General features: G+C 43.3%; 1 long non-coding RNA gene across 7 annotated transcripts in view; it reads left to right on the top strand.

Moving 5' to 3' along the window:
• Window positions 1-14,589, top strand: part of LOC122549174 — a 228,321-nt gene that overhangs the window by 8,454 nt on the left and 205,278 nt on the right. For 2 of the 7 annotated variants that reach the window (XR_006311447.1, XR_006311448.1), the window contains exon 2: window positions 6,659-7,150. The exons of the other annotated variants lie outside the window; for them this stretch is intronic. This is a non-coding gene — a long non-coding RNA (uncharacterized LOC122549174). The remainder of the gene's footprint in view (window positions 1-6,658; window positions 7,151-14,589) is intronic. 7 annotated transcript variants of the gene reach the window in all.

The raw sequence follows: 14,589 nt of genomic DNA, 5'->3' as shown, positions 1-14,589 counted from the left end.
TACCAGCCTCCACCGCTTCCTCTGGCAGCTCATTTCCATATACACACACATACCACCCGCTGTGTGAAAAAGTTGCTCTTCAGGTCGTTTTTTTAATCCTTCCCCTCTTACCTTGAACCTATGGCCTCTAGTTTTGGACTCCCCTTTTGGTTTGCCTTTTGGAGTTGCCTTTTGGTTTATGTTCACTTAAGGTTGTGTGTTGTTTGCTTGTAGTAGTGTGCAAACCAGTACGACCATCTGTCAGCAACTGGCATTGAACTGATGGCCTTTCGTACAAATGCAACCTGCTCGAACACACGAGCATCACAAAATAGTGGGGTTGTTTCAGCAATGTCTTGGTATTGACGTGGTACTTACCGATCATCTCTATGTCTGGTCTTGCCATCATCTCTGTCTTTGACATCCATTGTCCCTTCAGTTTCTTGAATTTATTACCTTGTTTGTATTTCTAGATCTTGTATCTTTCAGTTCATTTTGTATCAGAATTTTTGTCAGGAGAAAGATGTAACAGACTGACAAATGAAGACTGAGCAATACTTAGTCCTTTTTTAGCTAATGCCAAGTGTTTCTTTGATCATTTGTGCCAAAGGTACAATGTCACTGTTGTAGAGATTGACCTCGTCATCTTATAGGGCTTTATTAATTGGTGTTTATGACTTGTGAAATAATTTCAAAATATATTTTCACTTTGGTAGTGCAAAGGCCATCCCACGCCTTCCCAATACTTTTCAACACTACATGTCTAAATTAATCATCTAAGAGGACTACCTTATTCATACATTGTATACCATACGTACTGTGTCTGTTTGTGCTGGACCAGCCATACTTCAATATACGTGACGTTAGATTTAATACACAGTTGGCTGTCTGAATGGAGAGAAATAGAACCTATTTGCTAGCTGTTCCGGTGAAGGTTTTTAAGTGGATTTGCATGTTTTCTATTTTGGGAAAGGTTGCCTTTTGCTCGTGCTACTGTTTCCAAAGAGAATTCCACTATCAGTGGAATTTCATAAAGATTGTGAAAGGCGTTTAACAGAATCTGGGTCTGTAGAAGTTTAGCTATCCCTGTGTGTACTTTTGAGTCCAGTTGCAGATGCTGTCTTTTCTAAGTATCTTACTCTTCCAGTAAGATAGTCTTTTGAGTTCTTTTAACAAATAGGAATAGAATGACAGAGACTAATTCATAATTTTAGAGCATGTTGGGCTTATTATTCCCTTATAACATCTAACAACAAATCTAGCAGATAACTGATTATAGGTTAGAGGGTTGTCAAAAGACCTCAAAGTGAAATCATTGTCTCTGCCTTATTCTAAGGTATCCTATAGAGACTGAATTGGATTACTGTTGTCCTATAGTATGCAAGGGATACAGTGCTTTAAAATATCTCTGTCTATTTTCAACTGCAGGCTAGTGAAGTATAATGTAAGCCACATTGGTTGTACATCTTGCAGAAGATCTCCACTCTTGCTTTGAGGTCAGACGACCGTGGACTAATTGGAAGGCACAATGCACATGACTGGGTGTTTAATAGAGTACAGCACTTATGTGAATTTAACACATTGCTAGTTATGTCATGCTCCTTACACAAAGACCTTTAAATCTGGAAGTAAAACATTAGGTGGACAGGTCAAGTCAAAGAATAGGAAAAAGAGTTTGCATTTAACACTTCTATTATAAAAGTGAATAAAAGGCTTCCTGCCCAGAGGTAAGTTGTGCTTTCATAGCCCCCTTGAATGCTTGATGTTTAAGTTGTACCACAGAAAGTTAAAAGCGCTTCAGGAATATTGTAAATGATTACTGGGTTTGTGGAGTGCACAGGGTCCTTGTTTCGGGTAGTTGTGTATGGCGATGGTCCTATGGCGTGTTTTACCATATTAGAAGGTCCCTGTTTCATTTGGCAAAGCTGGCAGCATCTCTCAAAAATAAATGCTCATTCTGTTATGGGTGTTCAGTGGTTGATTTCCAATCAAGTACAGGTGTCCCCCACTATCCGAAAGTGGAGCGTTCCTATGAAACCATTCGTAAGCCAAAATGGCGTAAAGCGAAGAAGCAATTACCATTAATTTATATGGAAGAAAATTTTGAGCGTTCCCAGACCCAAAAAATAATCGACCAAATAACACACAAAACCTAAACGAACTAACAAATAGTTAAGGCCGTCAGACATTGGGATGGTGAGAGGTACAGGAGACTGGGGTGTAGAAGAGAGAGATACCTTAAGACACATCGTGCTAATGGGTGCACAAAATAAATCGAGATAAAGCACATGCTCACAGGCGCAGTTCAAAGTTATGGCGGCTTAATGCTGAGTGTAGTTCCCTGGGAAGGCGTTTGGCGGCGCCACTTTCGCTGCGTGCACTTTTTCGTAAAAGCAAAAGTCCTCTTTCGGTTAGCGAAAACAGATACTAACGTTGGTGTTTCGTAAAAGCAAATTGGTGTAACATGAAGGTTTGAAAAGCGGGGGTACCTGTATTGAATGTTAGCATCGAGTGCTCCTTGGTCAACTTAGGTCCGGCAAGCTTAGTGATTTCGGTCTTTGGGCTTAACAACATTAGATTAATACCTAGAAATGGGCAGGTGTCTTATGAAAAAGTGGGCTTTAGACCACTGGAGTTTGGAAGAGCAAGTGGTGGGGTGATTGAAGCATACAACATCCTGAAGGGTCATGACACAATGCATGTGAAAAGGTTGTTTCTTCTTGCGGGTTAAACCAGAAGGACGGATCACTGTTCGAACATAAAGGGTTGCCAATTCATAACAGAAACTAGGAGAATTTTATTTCCTCTTGGATTGTTGAGGGTCTTAGGAATGGTTTTGAAGCAGAAACCTTGAATATTTTAAGATAAAGGTAGATAAGTACTTGAAAGGTTATTGAGGGTAGGTGCAGCTGTAGAGTAATTTGATCAACCATTATCTTACTGAATGGCAGAACAGACTCAACGGGCTGAATGGCCTACTCCTATTTCGTGTGTTTGTATGTAACCTTCGGTGTTCCCTGATCACACCCTCCTGCTCTGTTAGTATGATGGTATCCCATTTCCCATAAGAGCCTTTCTGACATTGAATTGTTCAAAAGTGGCCATTTCAAAAGTGGCAAACATCTGATCCACTGCCCAGCAAAAAATTTGAGGAAATGACCATAATGTGTTTCAACACTAACTTGACTAGAGTGGATTGAAAGTAAGCCATAACTCATTGAACAGCTCATTTGAGTTATTGTTGACCATGTCTTTTAGTGCAGCTGTGCATATTGTTCAAGTCTTGGTTTAGTAGTCATAGCCACCACTTCATAATGGTCAGATGTGATTGAAATGTGTAATGTATTTTATCCACAGGCTGCTTGAAATAGTTTTGAGTGAAGTAGGGTGGGAGGAGTGATGAAAGCACTAGCAAGCTCCTTGAGTGCGGTGTCAAGCCGGCGTAAGTGCTGAAGGCAATTGTTTTCTTTTCCATTGGATTAGTTGCATTTTCCCTGTTGCTGGCCCATTGCTAAATGCCATATCTGACTCAACAGCAGCACCGCTGTCACTGACAACAACAACTTCTTTTGCTACTTTAAAGACATTACATAAATATAAGAGGTGCTCTACAAGTGCATTACAAAACAATGTTATCACACCAAGCTACTTAACAATCCCCTGAGCTCCTCATTGTCCAAGTTTCTGTCTTTTTCTGCGTGCCACTTTAGCCTGTATCGAGCCTGTATAGTCGAGTGAATGTCAGTGCACCATTATCAGTTTTACAGCAATGCCCAGATGAATCACTGTGTGGCTGTCTTGGTAAGAAACCTGAGGGGACAACTAGTGCCAGAGCACACTCTTCACCTTGTCCTGCAAGGTCTTGTACACCTCCAAGGCCGTCTCTGGATCTGCCTGCTCCAGTTGGCAAGGGCACATCAAATTGCAAAATGGCTGTCATTTGCCTTGACCTCCAGAGGAATGAGAGAGTTATGAATAAAGCTGGTAGGGAATTTAGGGGAAGCATATTCACCCAGACCAGTTAAAATGTGGAACTTGGTGCAACATGAATTGTTGGGGAGATTAGCCAAGATGCATTTAAGGGGAAGAGAGGTAAGCATGTGAGGGAGAAAGGAATCAAAACATAGGTTTAGATGAAGCTAGATAAGAGACTAGTGTGAGCATAAACTGTGCTGACCTGTTGGGATGACTGTAATACAGTATAAAGAAAGCACAATGTTTTTAAAACACAAACCTGAAATGCTATTGCCATGAATGCTGTCTTTAAAATGCAGTAGTCTTATTTTGACCTGGCTAGTAGCTGGATGTTGCGCACGCTACAGAACTGGGTGGCCAAAATCTCTGCATAACAGCAAATGAAAAGCCATGTGTTGTTCCTCACTGACCCTCTGCCAGTCAGTTATTTCTCCCCCCTTAGTTTTGAAGTTCATTAAACATGACATTGTTTATAACAGGTCATTCGAACCAGACCGTTTTTTTTTTAAATTCAAATGTACTCTGCAGTGAGACATATTATGGTTCAAGTAGGGGTCTGAATCTTCCGCGACATTTATGAGTTTAAAATGTTAGGCTTTGAATGTAAAAGTGTCATGTGTTATGGCTCAGGCTTTGACATTGAGACTTTGAAGCTAGTAACTTAAAAGGTAAGCAGTTCCACAGTTAAAGATGATTCTTCTGACATAGCTAGAAAGACATTGGTAGACGACTTGTACCAAATGTTTTGTGTAGCTCGCCACCCTCTGTTGCCAATAGCCCTTTGGCACATTTGTTCCCCACTCTCCCACTTTTGTCGCAGTTTGTTCATCCACCTCCTATTGACCTCTTTTCCCTGTGGTTCTGAGGATGAATACAGTGGAGATGGCTTGGCTGAATGTCCCCTCGCTGTAGATCTTTTGTAAATTTTATGATTTGGCCAGCCCCGACAGAGCACCTAATAAAGCCCTTCATTGACAGTTTTGGGCGAGGCATCCTCAAAAGTGGCTGGCGTGCAGCAGGGAAACCATCTAGAAATATGAGTATTTGAGGGAAAGAAGCCTTTCTCCACAACAGACCTTCTGTACATGGCCAGAGCTTGATTCAAATCCAAGTTTGGCATCAGAGAAGAAAAATGCAGTCTTGCCTATCTCCATGACAGGCATAAATAGTGATTTTTTGGACTGGATCTAAATAATCAGTGAGGTTTCGCAGGGGTCAGGACTGGGCCACTTTTCCTAATGCATGAATTAATGCCCCAGACCTGGGTGTACAAGATTTCAATATCTGAATGTAAACTTTAGTATTGTGAACTGAGAAAGGGGGAATGATAGTTTCAAGAGGCTATTTAGTTGGATGGTGATGTTGCATACAGAATTTCATGCAGATAAGTGTGAAGTGATTCATTTTGATAGGATGAACAAGGAGAGATAAATTAAAGGATAGAAAGCTAAAACAGTTGCGAAGACAAAGAGCAGAAAAGCAAGGAGACTATTATCAGCTTTTATACAACTTTTGAATTGGTCTTAACAGACATGCTTAATTCTGAGCCGCACACTTTGGGATGGTGGTGAATATATTAGAGAACAGAAAATATTTACGAGAATGATTTCAGAATGAGAGAGTTTGGTTGCATGGGTAGGTTGGAGAGGCTGGGACTGTTCTGTTTTGAGCACAGCAGAGAAGGTTGAGAGATTTGCTAGAGGTGTCAGTACTGATATCGGCATCATTGGGTTCTGGATAATTGGGGGAAATTGTTCCCTTTGAAAGGAAAATCAAGACCAAGAGGGCACAGATTTAGATTGATTGATTGGAAAAAGAAGCAAAGGCAACTTGAAAAATGTTTCACGCAGTGAGTGGATTGCACTGCCTGAGTATGTGGTGTAGGTAAACTCATCCGTGGCTTTCCGAAAGGAATTTGATGTGCACGCGAAGAGAACAAATCTGCAAGACTGGCAAAACAAAGTCGCTGGGAAATGAGCTCAATTAGGTTGCTGTTTCAGAGAATGGATATGAACTTGTTTGCACTCCTGTGGCTGGCTGTTCCTTTAATTTGAGCATGGTGTCTCCTTAAAGTGATGAGGCCCTCACAAGGTACTGCATGGGATTTGGAGCACAGCTTCTTAAGATTTTAGATTCTATTGTCACGAGTACTCAGTAAAGGAATACAGGAATGTGGTGAAAAGTGTGCAAAATTGCCATTCTCTGCCTTGGTTACACTGCCTCATAATTAAGATGTTGTGGCTCAAAGCGTGATGTACATTGAGATGTGAGAGTTGTCTCCATTTTGAATGAATGGAACCAAGTTCCTCCTCATGACATTAATGTCACTCCTGCTGCATTTCAAGGACAGCTTTAATGTGGCATTTGAAATGCACTCTGGTATATTGCTCATTGCATTGGAGATCAGTTGTTACCTGACAACAACAAGGTTGTCAGTCAGTATAAGCATAGGTTGAATAATTAATAGTTATAGAGTCATACAGCACAGATACAGACCCTTCAGTCCAACTTGTCCATGCCAACCAAGTTTCCCAAACTGAACCAGCCACATTTTTTTAAGTTCCCTACATCCTTTGATGCAATTTGTACTTTTTCAGAAGGGCAGTCGACTTTATGGTGAAGCTTCATGGATAACAACTTAAACTCCCAATGACAGTCAGAAATGTAAACTTAAATCAGCAACATATTTTTCTTATTTACTTAGTGCTGTGAGCCATGAGGTTACGATTGGCCTATCCTGTCTAGAAGTTCAGAAGTCCAACACCCAAGAAGTTTGCCAGCATCGAGGACAACGCAGCCTGCATGCTTGCGGATCTGGTGCCAAGTTGTTTAATCTCTCCATGCTCAATAGCAGCAGGATGTGCTATATACTAGATGCACCACCACCCTCTCAAACCACAAACGGTACCATCTCTAAGGATAAGGGCAACAGAGACGGGGGGACACCACCAGCTGCAAGTTTCCCACCATACCACCATCACCATCCTGACTTGGAAATATATTGTCATTCCTTCAGTGCCGCTGGGTCAGAATCCTGGAACTCCCGAATGGCATTGTGAAGCACATATAATGAGGTGGTTCAAGAAGGCACCTCATCACCAATTTCTTGAGGGAAACTAGGGGTGCGCAATAAATACTGGCCCAGTCATCAATGCCCACATCCCAGGAATGGATTTTTTAGAAGGCTACGAGAAAGGTAAGCTAATATTTTTTTTCATGAATGGAAAGCTCTTGCTTTTGGCTCAAATGTAATGTTTTGGGCTTTTACCTGGTACATGATGTGACAACCCCAATGAGGTCAGCTTGTAAATTTCTCCCCTAGCCTGGTACCTGGGACAGAGTGAAGTAGATCAAAGTTTCCATCTTGTTTTCAGCTTCCATTGGAGTCCACCTTCTGTTCACAAGATATATTTATACAGCACGATAGCTGCACAATATATTGCTTTTGTGATCTTTAATCTTGTCATCTGAAATCTAAAATCCCCATCCTGTAAATGATTTAATGTGAGTAATTCATACCATTTTGGTGGTGAGTGAAAATTAGAATTAGATTACTTAGGCTGAAGTGATAAGTTGGTGTGACCGTCCAATGAGCAGTTTGTGAATTATAGAGAAGGCTGCATCTTTTAGTCAGGGCTCTTATTATGGTAACCATCTTAATCCAGCTCTTAGCTGCTACATTCAGTGTGTTTTTTGTTTGATTGTGGGATGTGAACCTCATTTGGCAGGTCTTTGCTTTCCATTCTTTATTGTTTTTATTGTGTTGATGGAATCACAATAGTCCGTGTGGTGTGAGTGCGCACACAGGGCTGTTGAGGACGGAGCTCCAGGATGTTGACCCAGCCAAAGTGAAGGGACAGTAATGCAGTTACAAATTGGGATGGTGTAGCGGCTTGGAGGAGAACCAGCAGCTGGTGGTGCTCCCTTGATTGAAGTGGTGGAGGTTGTATGTTTACAAGGTACATTGCAAGGAGCTTGTCAAGTTGCTGCAGTCAATCTGGTCGAAGGTATACACTGTGAGCAGTGGTGGTGGACGGAATGACAGAGCAGAAACAGTTTTTGAGTCATGATGAGAAGAATGCTTGTTTTTAACAACAACATGTGGTGTATTGCATATGTACAAGTTACATTGACTAATTAGTCTTTGTAAATTAGCATATTAGGAGCCTGAGGTACCACGTTGTCTCTGTTGGGACCTTGTGTTAGGTTATTTGTTCTCCATCCAGGATTGTGTGATATTCTTAGATTGAGTAGAATCTAATGCAGTTTCACACTAAGTCTTAACCTCCCTCTTTTGTTGTATTGAGGTATCGAGGAGTATATTAAAGGAGGAGTATATGGTGAAGGTATTTAGGGAGAGAATTCCAGAGCCTTGGCAACTGAGGGTGAAACTACCAATGGAAGTGCAATTAGAATCAGAGATGCAGGCTGTAATATTGGAAATCCTGACTTAAAAAGGAATGCTGTATGTAACTACGTGTCTGGACTAACCAAGGCCCCTTAATTTAGAGCATAAGATAATAAGAGCAGAATTAGGCCATTTGGCCCATCAAGTCTGCTCTACCATTTGATCATGGCTGATCTTTCTCGACCCTGTTCTCTTACTTTCTCTCTGTATCCCTTGATCCCCTTGCCTATCTATCTCTGTCTGAATGATACTCAATGGCTTGGTCTCCACAGACACTCCAACGTTTTGCTGAAGAAATTCCTCCTCTGTCAGTTCTAAAGGGTCATCCCTTCAACTCTGAGACTGTGCCCTTGGGTCCTAGTCTTTCCGACTAGCAGAAACATCATCTCCACACTCAATCTATCCAGGCCTCTTTGTATTCTACAAGTTTCAATAAGGTGTTTCTCATCCTTCTAAACTCTACCCTCCTTATATGGCGAGCCCTTTATCCCCAGGATCATTTTTGTGAACCTCTTTTGGATCCCCTCCACCGCTAATGCATCCATATTTAGAAACGAGGCTCTAAATGCTCACAATATTCCAAATGCAGTCTGTCCAGAGCCTGTAGAACCTCTGCTCTTCCAATCTAGCCCTTTCGAAATGAACATGAAAATGAAAGTAACCTCTATCCCTTGCTTATATAGCTGTTCTCCCATGCCGTTTCTCTGTGTGGTCTGAGGGAGAGTGACTTGAATTTGACTAGAATGGTAGCTCTGACAACCAAGTGCTAAAGTGAATCTTTTAATTTAACCTCTGATATCACTGTTCCTGCAGCAGGCGGCTCAACATGCGAGGAGGAAATGGATGGTTATGATGGAGCTGTGTGCCTACTGTTTAGTCTTGGTGTTGTTTCACCTCTTATGGCGCACTTTCTGTTGGGAGCAATTTGTTTGAACATAAAGATGTTGCACAACATGAAAGCAAGGCTTAAGTATGATTAATGCTGTAGTAGTTTAGTACCAAAACAATAGATGTGAATAAGTCATTTGATAGCATTGTAATTATCTCGCATCTCAATGAAGTGATATGATTTCATCATATAGGACTGTCAGTATGGTTATTGTTACAGTATCCATCGGACTCTGAGAAACCCATAATTATACTGTTTCTCCAAGCAACAGCAACTAACACAGCAGCCCATTAATCAGTAATGGGATGTGGTAATGTTAACTTCAGAAGCTTTTCTGTTCACTCTGCAATGTCAGTCCAAGGTGCACGATATAATTTTATTAGTTTTGACAAAGAATTTTGAGCTGATGGAATTCATGAAAAGCTAACAAGAGTTACAGATCCATCCATAACACAAGATAGAACATAGAACATAGAACATAGAACAATACAGCACAGAACAGGCCCTTCGGCCCACGATGTTGTGCCGAACTTCTAACCTAGATTAAGTACCCATCCATGTACCTATCCAAATGCCGCTTAAAGGTCGCCAATGATTCCGACTCTACCACTCCCACGGGCAGCGCATTCCATGCCCCCACCACTCTCTGGGTAAAGAACCCACCCCTGACATCTCCCCTATACCTTCCACCCTTCACCTTAAATTTATGTCCCCTTGTAACACTCTGTTGTACCCGGGGAAAAAGTTTCTGACTGTCTACTCTATCTATTCCTCTGATCATCTTATAAACCTCTATCAAGTCACCCCTCATCCTTCGCCGTTCCAACGAGAAAAGGCCGAGAACTCTCAACCTATCCTCGTACGACTTCCTCTCCATTCCAGGCAACATCCTGGTAAATCTTCTCTGCACCCTCTCCAAAGCTTCCACATCTTTCCTAAAGTGAGGCGACCAGAACTGCACACAGTAATGGCTTTATGTTCAGATGTTCATTATGGCTTTCTTACTGGCACTCTCACCTGTGTGACGGACATTTCTAGTTTGAAATCCCAGTCCAGGCCCTGAATATGGAATCTACTGAGACGATCCAGTGCCATCGTTCAAAGCTGGTGTTAAAATTGAGGCCTAATCTGCATCCTCAGAAAGATCCCATGACTCAGTTTGAGGAAGAGCAGGAGGAAGGTGTCATGAGCAATATCTATCCCTTCACCAGCATCATGAAAGACAGATTGTAACCCATTACCTTAGTGCTGTTTGTGGGAATTTGCTGTGAGGGTGTTGACTGCCATGTATCTGACATTGTAACAACGACTAGGCTAAAAAAGCAATTCCTCTGCTGGGAAGTGTACTAGAGCGCTGCTTGTCCCTTTAGAATGTCTCCTTTCTCCAATATGCACCAGCTGCTATTCCGGTCAACCCCTTGCCCATGTGGCCAGCTCCATATGGAGGACGTGGTCTTTGTTGTACTGCTAGTGCAGAGCTCTTATTCTTTGGGAGTGTGTAGTTACAGAATTGCTCTACAGCGTGAAAGGACCTATTTGGGGCTTTGCTGTCATTAAGTAGGGTGCTGTGCACAGAATGCCATTGCTATATTTACCACTGTGTGTAAGTCTAGCCGAGTGCTTTGAAGACTGGTTTGATCATGCCACTTGTCAGTGGTTTTTAATGCATTCGTGGGTTGAGGTTGGTGCTGGCGCAGCCCCAACTCTTATCCATTGCTGGTCACACACTGCTGCTGTTGAAAGTAACCAAAGTTAATGGAATGCTGCCGTTTATCTCTAGGATTGGAGCAAGAGAATGCAGAGTTTATGCTCAAACTGAACAAAACTCTGGTTAGACCTGACTTAGAGTACTTAACGAACAAACCTCGGCACCACCCCTTAGGAAGGAAATACTGGCCTTGGAGGAGTACAATGTAGGCTTACAAGAATGATACCTGGACTTCAGGGCTTAAGTATGAGGAGAGATTATACAAACTAGGCAGCAGGGAGTGAAGAAACAAACAAGAATAGAGAAAAAGCCTGCTTTACATCATCCTCATCAATCGATCTGTCGCAGATGTATCTGTCCATAACAGGAGCAGTGAGAGTGACCACCGCTCAGTTATGTGGAGACCAAGTCACATCTTCAAATTGAATTCCTAGTGTTTAGAGGGTTAAGAGGTGATCTGCTTGAAGTCTTCAAGACATTAGCAAGAAATGACAGCGTAAATAAATCCAGACGATTTCCACTGCTTGGGCATTCAGGAACTAGGGGGCATAGCCTGAGAATTGGGGCCAGACCGTTCAAGGGAGATTTTAGGAAGCATTTCTACACACACACACACACGTACAATGACAGTGGATACAGTTGTTAATTTTAAATCTGAGATAGATAAACATTTTGTTAAATAAAGATATTAAGGGATATTGGCCACAGACCGGTGTATGGAGTTTGGCCACAGATGAGCCATGATCTCATTGAATGACAGAACAGCCTGAGGGGTTAGAGGGCCTACTCCTATTGTTATGAGTTGAATTGATTGAAGACTGATACCTGTGTTGCTGGACCACAGGAAGAGGTAGAGTTTGGTTATCCACTTGGCACTTCTAGTTGCTGATGGATGCAAATGCATCAGCCTTTCCTGTTTTACACAGCTCCTTTACCACTGAGAGTCGGGATATATGGAGAGCTACTTTCTGTAGTGAGTTGTTTAATTGCCCATCACCTTTCACAACAGATGTGACAGGGTTACAGCACTTAGATCTGATCCATTGTTTGTGGAATTTCTTAACTCCATCCTATCACTTGCTGCTTCCACTGTTTGGCATGCTAGTGTTGTAGCTTCACCACATTGACATTTTTTTAATATATGACTGGTGTTGCTCCTCGTACACCCTCCTGCACTCTTCACTGAACCAGGGTTGATCCCTTGGCTTGATTGTAATGATGGAGTGGGGGCCATGAGATTGCAGTTTGTGTTTGAGTCAATTCTGCTGCTGTTGGTGGCCCATAATACCTCATGGATCCTTAGTCTTGAGTTGCTAGCTTTGTTCAAAATCTATCTAATTTAGCACCGTGCTAGTGCTACACAGTTTGGTGGGGGGGTGTCTTCAATTTGAAGATGTGACTTGGTCTCCACATAACTGAGCGGTGGTCACTCTCACTGCTCCGTTATGGACAGAACGATTGATGAGGATGATGTAAAGCAGGCCTTTTCTCTATTCTTGTTTGTTCCCTCACTCCCTGCTGCAGGTCCAGTAAGATGTGACTTCGTCTCCACATAACTGAGCGGTGGTCACTCTCACTGCTCCTGTTATGGACAGAACGATTGATGAGGATGATGTAAAGCAGGCCTTTTCTCTATTCTTGTTTGTTCCCTCACTCCCTGCTGCAGGTCCAGTTTAGCAGCTTCATCCTGTGGAACCCTCAGTATTGGTTCTGTCAAGTCCTTCTAGCTAACAGATGTTGAAGTCCCCCAACCAGAGTACACACTGTGCTCTGAATGCTTCCTCCATCATGGACAAAAGTATAACCCCATTACCTGAGGATGTCACCAACACTGCTTTTGTGAACGACACACAGAATGTCACTTCCACTCCTGCCGATGCCACTGAATGTGCTGCTTCTGCCTCCCAGACTGCTGCGGTTTATGTCACTTCCTCTGGTGATGTCACCCATGATGTAATCGATGATACCATGACCACACCCACTCCAGAGACAGTTTCCGCCCCCTATCCCTATTCCAACTCTACACCAGGTCCGAGCCCGCAACCTGCCGAGTTTTTACCATCCTCCACCCCCCAGACCTTCCCCTCACTGAGGATAAACCATCAGTCCTCAGTAAACGTCTCACCTTCATCCCGTTATGCTCCTGGGTCAATGAATTCCACATGCGTTGCGACACCAAGCTTTTCTTCTTCTATCTCTGTGCTTGTTTTTTCCACTGGGACTTTCACCCACCCTCCGAGGACCCCTTCTTCCCCCCTCCATACTCCATCCACTTGGACACCCCATCCTGGTCTGTTACCTGTCCTTGACATCTTTATCTGCAACTGCTGCCAAGACATTTACTGCCTCAACCTGTCCGCTCCTCTCATCCACTCAAACCACTTACTCTCACAAAGCTCAGACCTCCACTCCCTCTGCTCCAACCCTAACCTCACCGTTAAACTAGTGGACAAGGGAGGGGTGCAGTGGTAGTTTGGTGCACGGATCTCTTCACTGCTGAAGCCCGGTGCCAACTCACAGACACTTCCTCCCACTGTCACTTGACCAAGACCATACCTCCCATCACCAAACCATCATCTCCCAAACCAAGCACAACCTCATCATCTTCGGGGATCTACAGGCTCTAACCTCATAGTCCCGGAACCCAGCACCACTTGGTTCTACCTCTTAACCAAAATTCACAAACCCTGACTGCCCCGGTCAACCTATTGTCTCCGCCTGTTCCTGTTGCATAGAACCTATCTCCTCATATTTCAACACTGTCCTGTCCCCCTTGGTCCAGGAATTCCCCACATACGTTCGGGACACCACCCACACCCTCAAACACCTCCATGACCTTTTTTTCCCCAGCCCCCAATGCCTCATCTTTACCATAGACATCCAGTCCCTATATATGTCCATCCACCATGGTGAAGGCCTCCAAGCCCTTCCTCTCCCACCAACCCAAGCACTATCCTTCCACCGACACACACATTCAATTGGTGGAACTGATCCTCACTCTCCACAATTTCTCCTTTGAATCCTCCCACTTCTTTCAGACCAAAGGGGTAGCCATGAGAACCAGTGTGGACCCTAGCTATGCCTGACTTTTAGGTGGGATACGTGGAACAGGCCATCTGTCACAGCTACACTGGCCCCATTCCCCACCTTTTCCTCTGCTACATTTGATGACTGTATCGGTGCCACCTCGTGGTCCCACGAGGAGGTTGAACATCATCAGTTTTACTAACACCTTCCAACCTGACCTCAAGTTCACCTGGACCATAATGGATACCTCCCTCCCCTTCCAGGACTTCTCCGTCTCAATCTCAGACAACCGACTCAACACTGACATCTACTTCAAACTCATGAATTCTCACAGCCATCTGGACTACACCACCTCCTACTCCCCTTTCTGTAAAAATGCTATCCCTTACTCCTAATTCCTCCATCCCTACCATATCCAGGAGGAGCAGTTTCATTCCAGGATATCTCAGATGGCCTCCTATTTCAAGGACCGCAATTTCCCCTCCCACGTGCTCACTAATGCCCTCCAGCATGTCTGCTCCACATCCTGCACCTCTGCCCATGAACACACCCCTCCAACTGCAACAAGGATAGAACCCCACAATGATCCTCACTTTCCACCCC

The sequence above is a fragment of the Chiloscyllium plagiosum genome, chromosome 4, assembly GCF_004010195.1.
Source record: "Chiloscyllium plagiosum isolate BGI_BamShark_2017 chromosome 4, ASM401019v2, whole genome shotgun sequence".
NCBI classification, from domain to species: domain Eukaryota; kingdom Metazoa; phylum Chordata; class Chondrichthyes; order Orectolobiformes; family Hemiscylliidae; genus Chiloscyllium; species Chiloscyllium plagiosum.
Note: the sequence above shows the minus strand (reverse complement) of the source record. Positions and strands in the feature narration are given on the sequence as shown.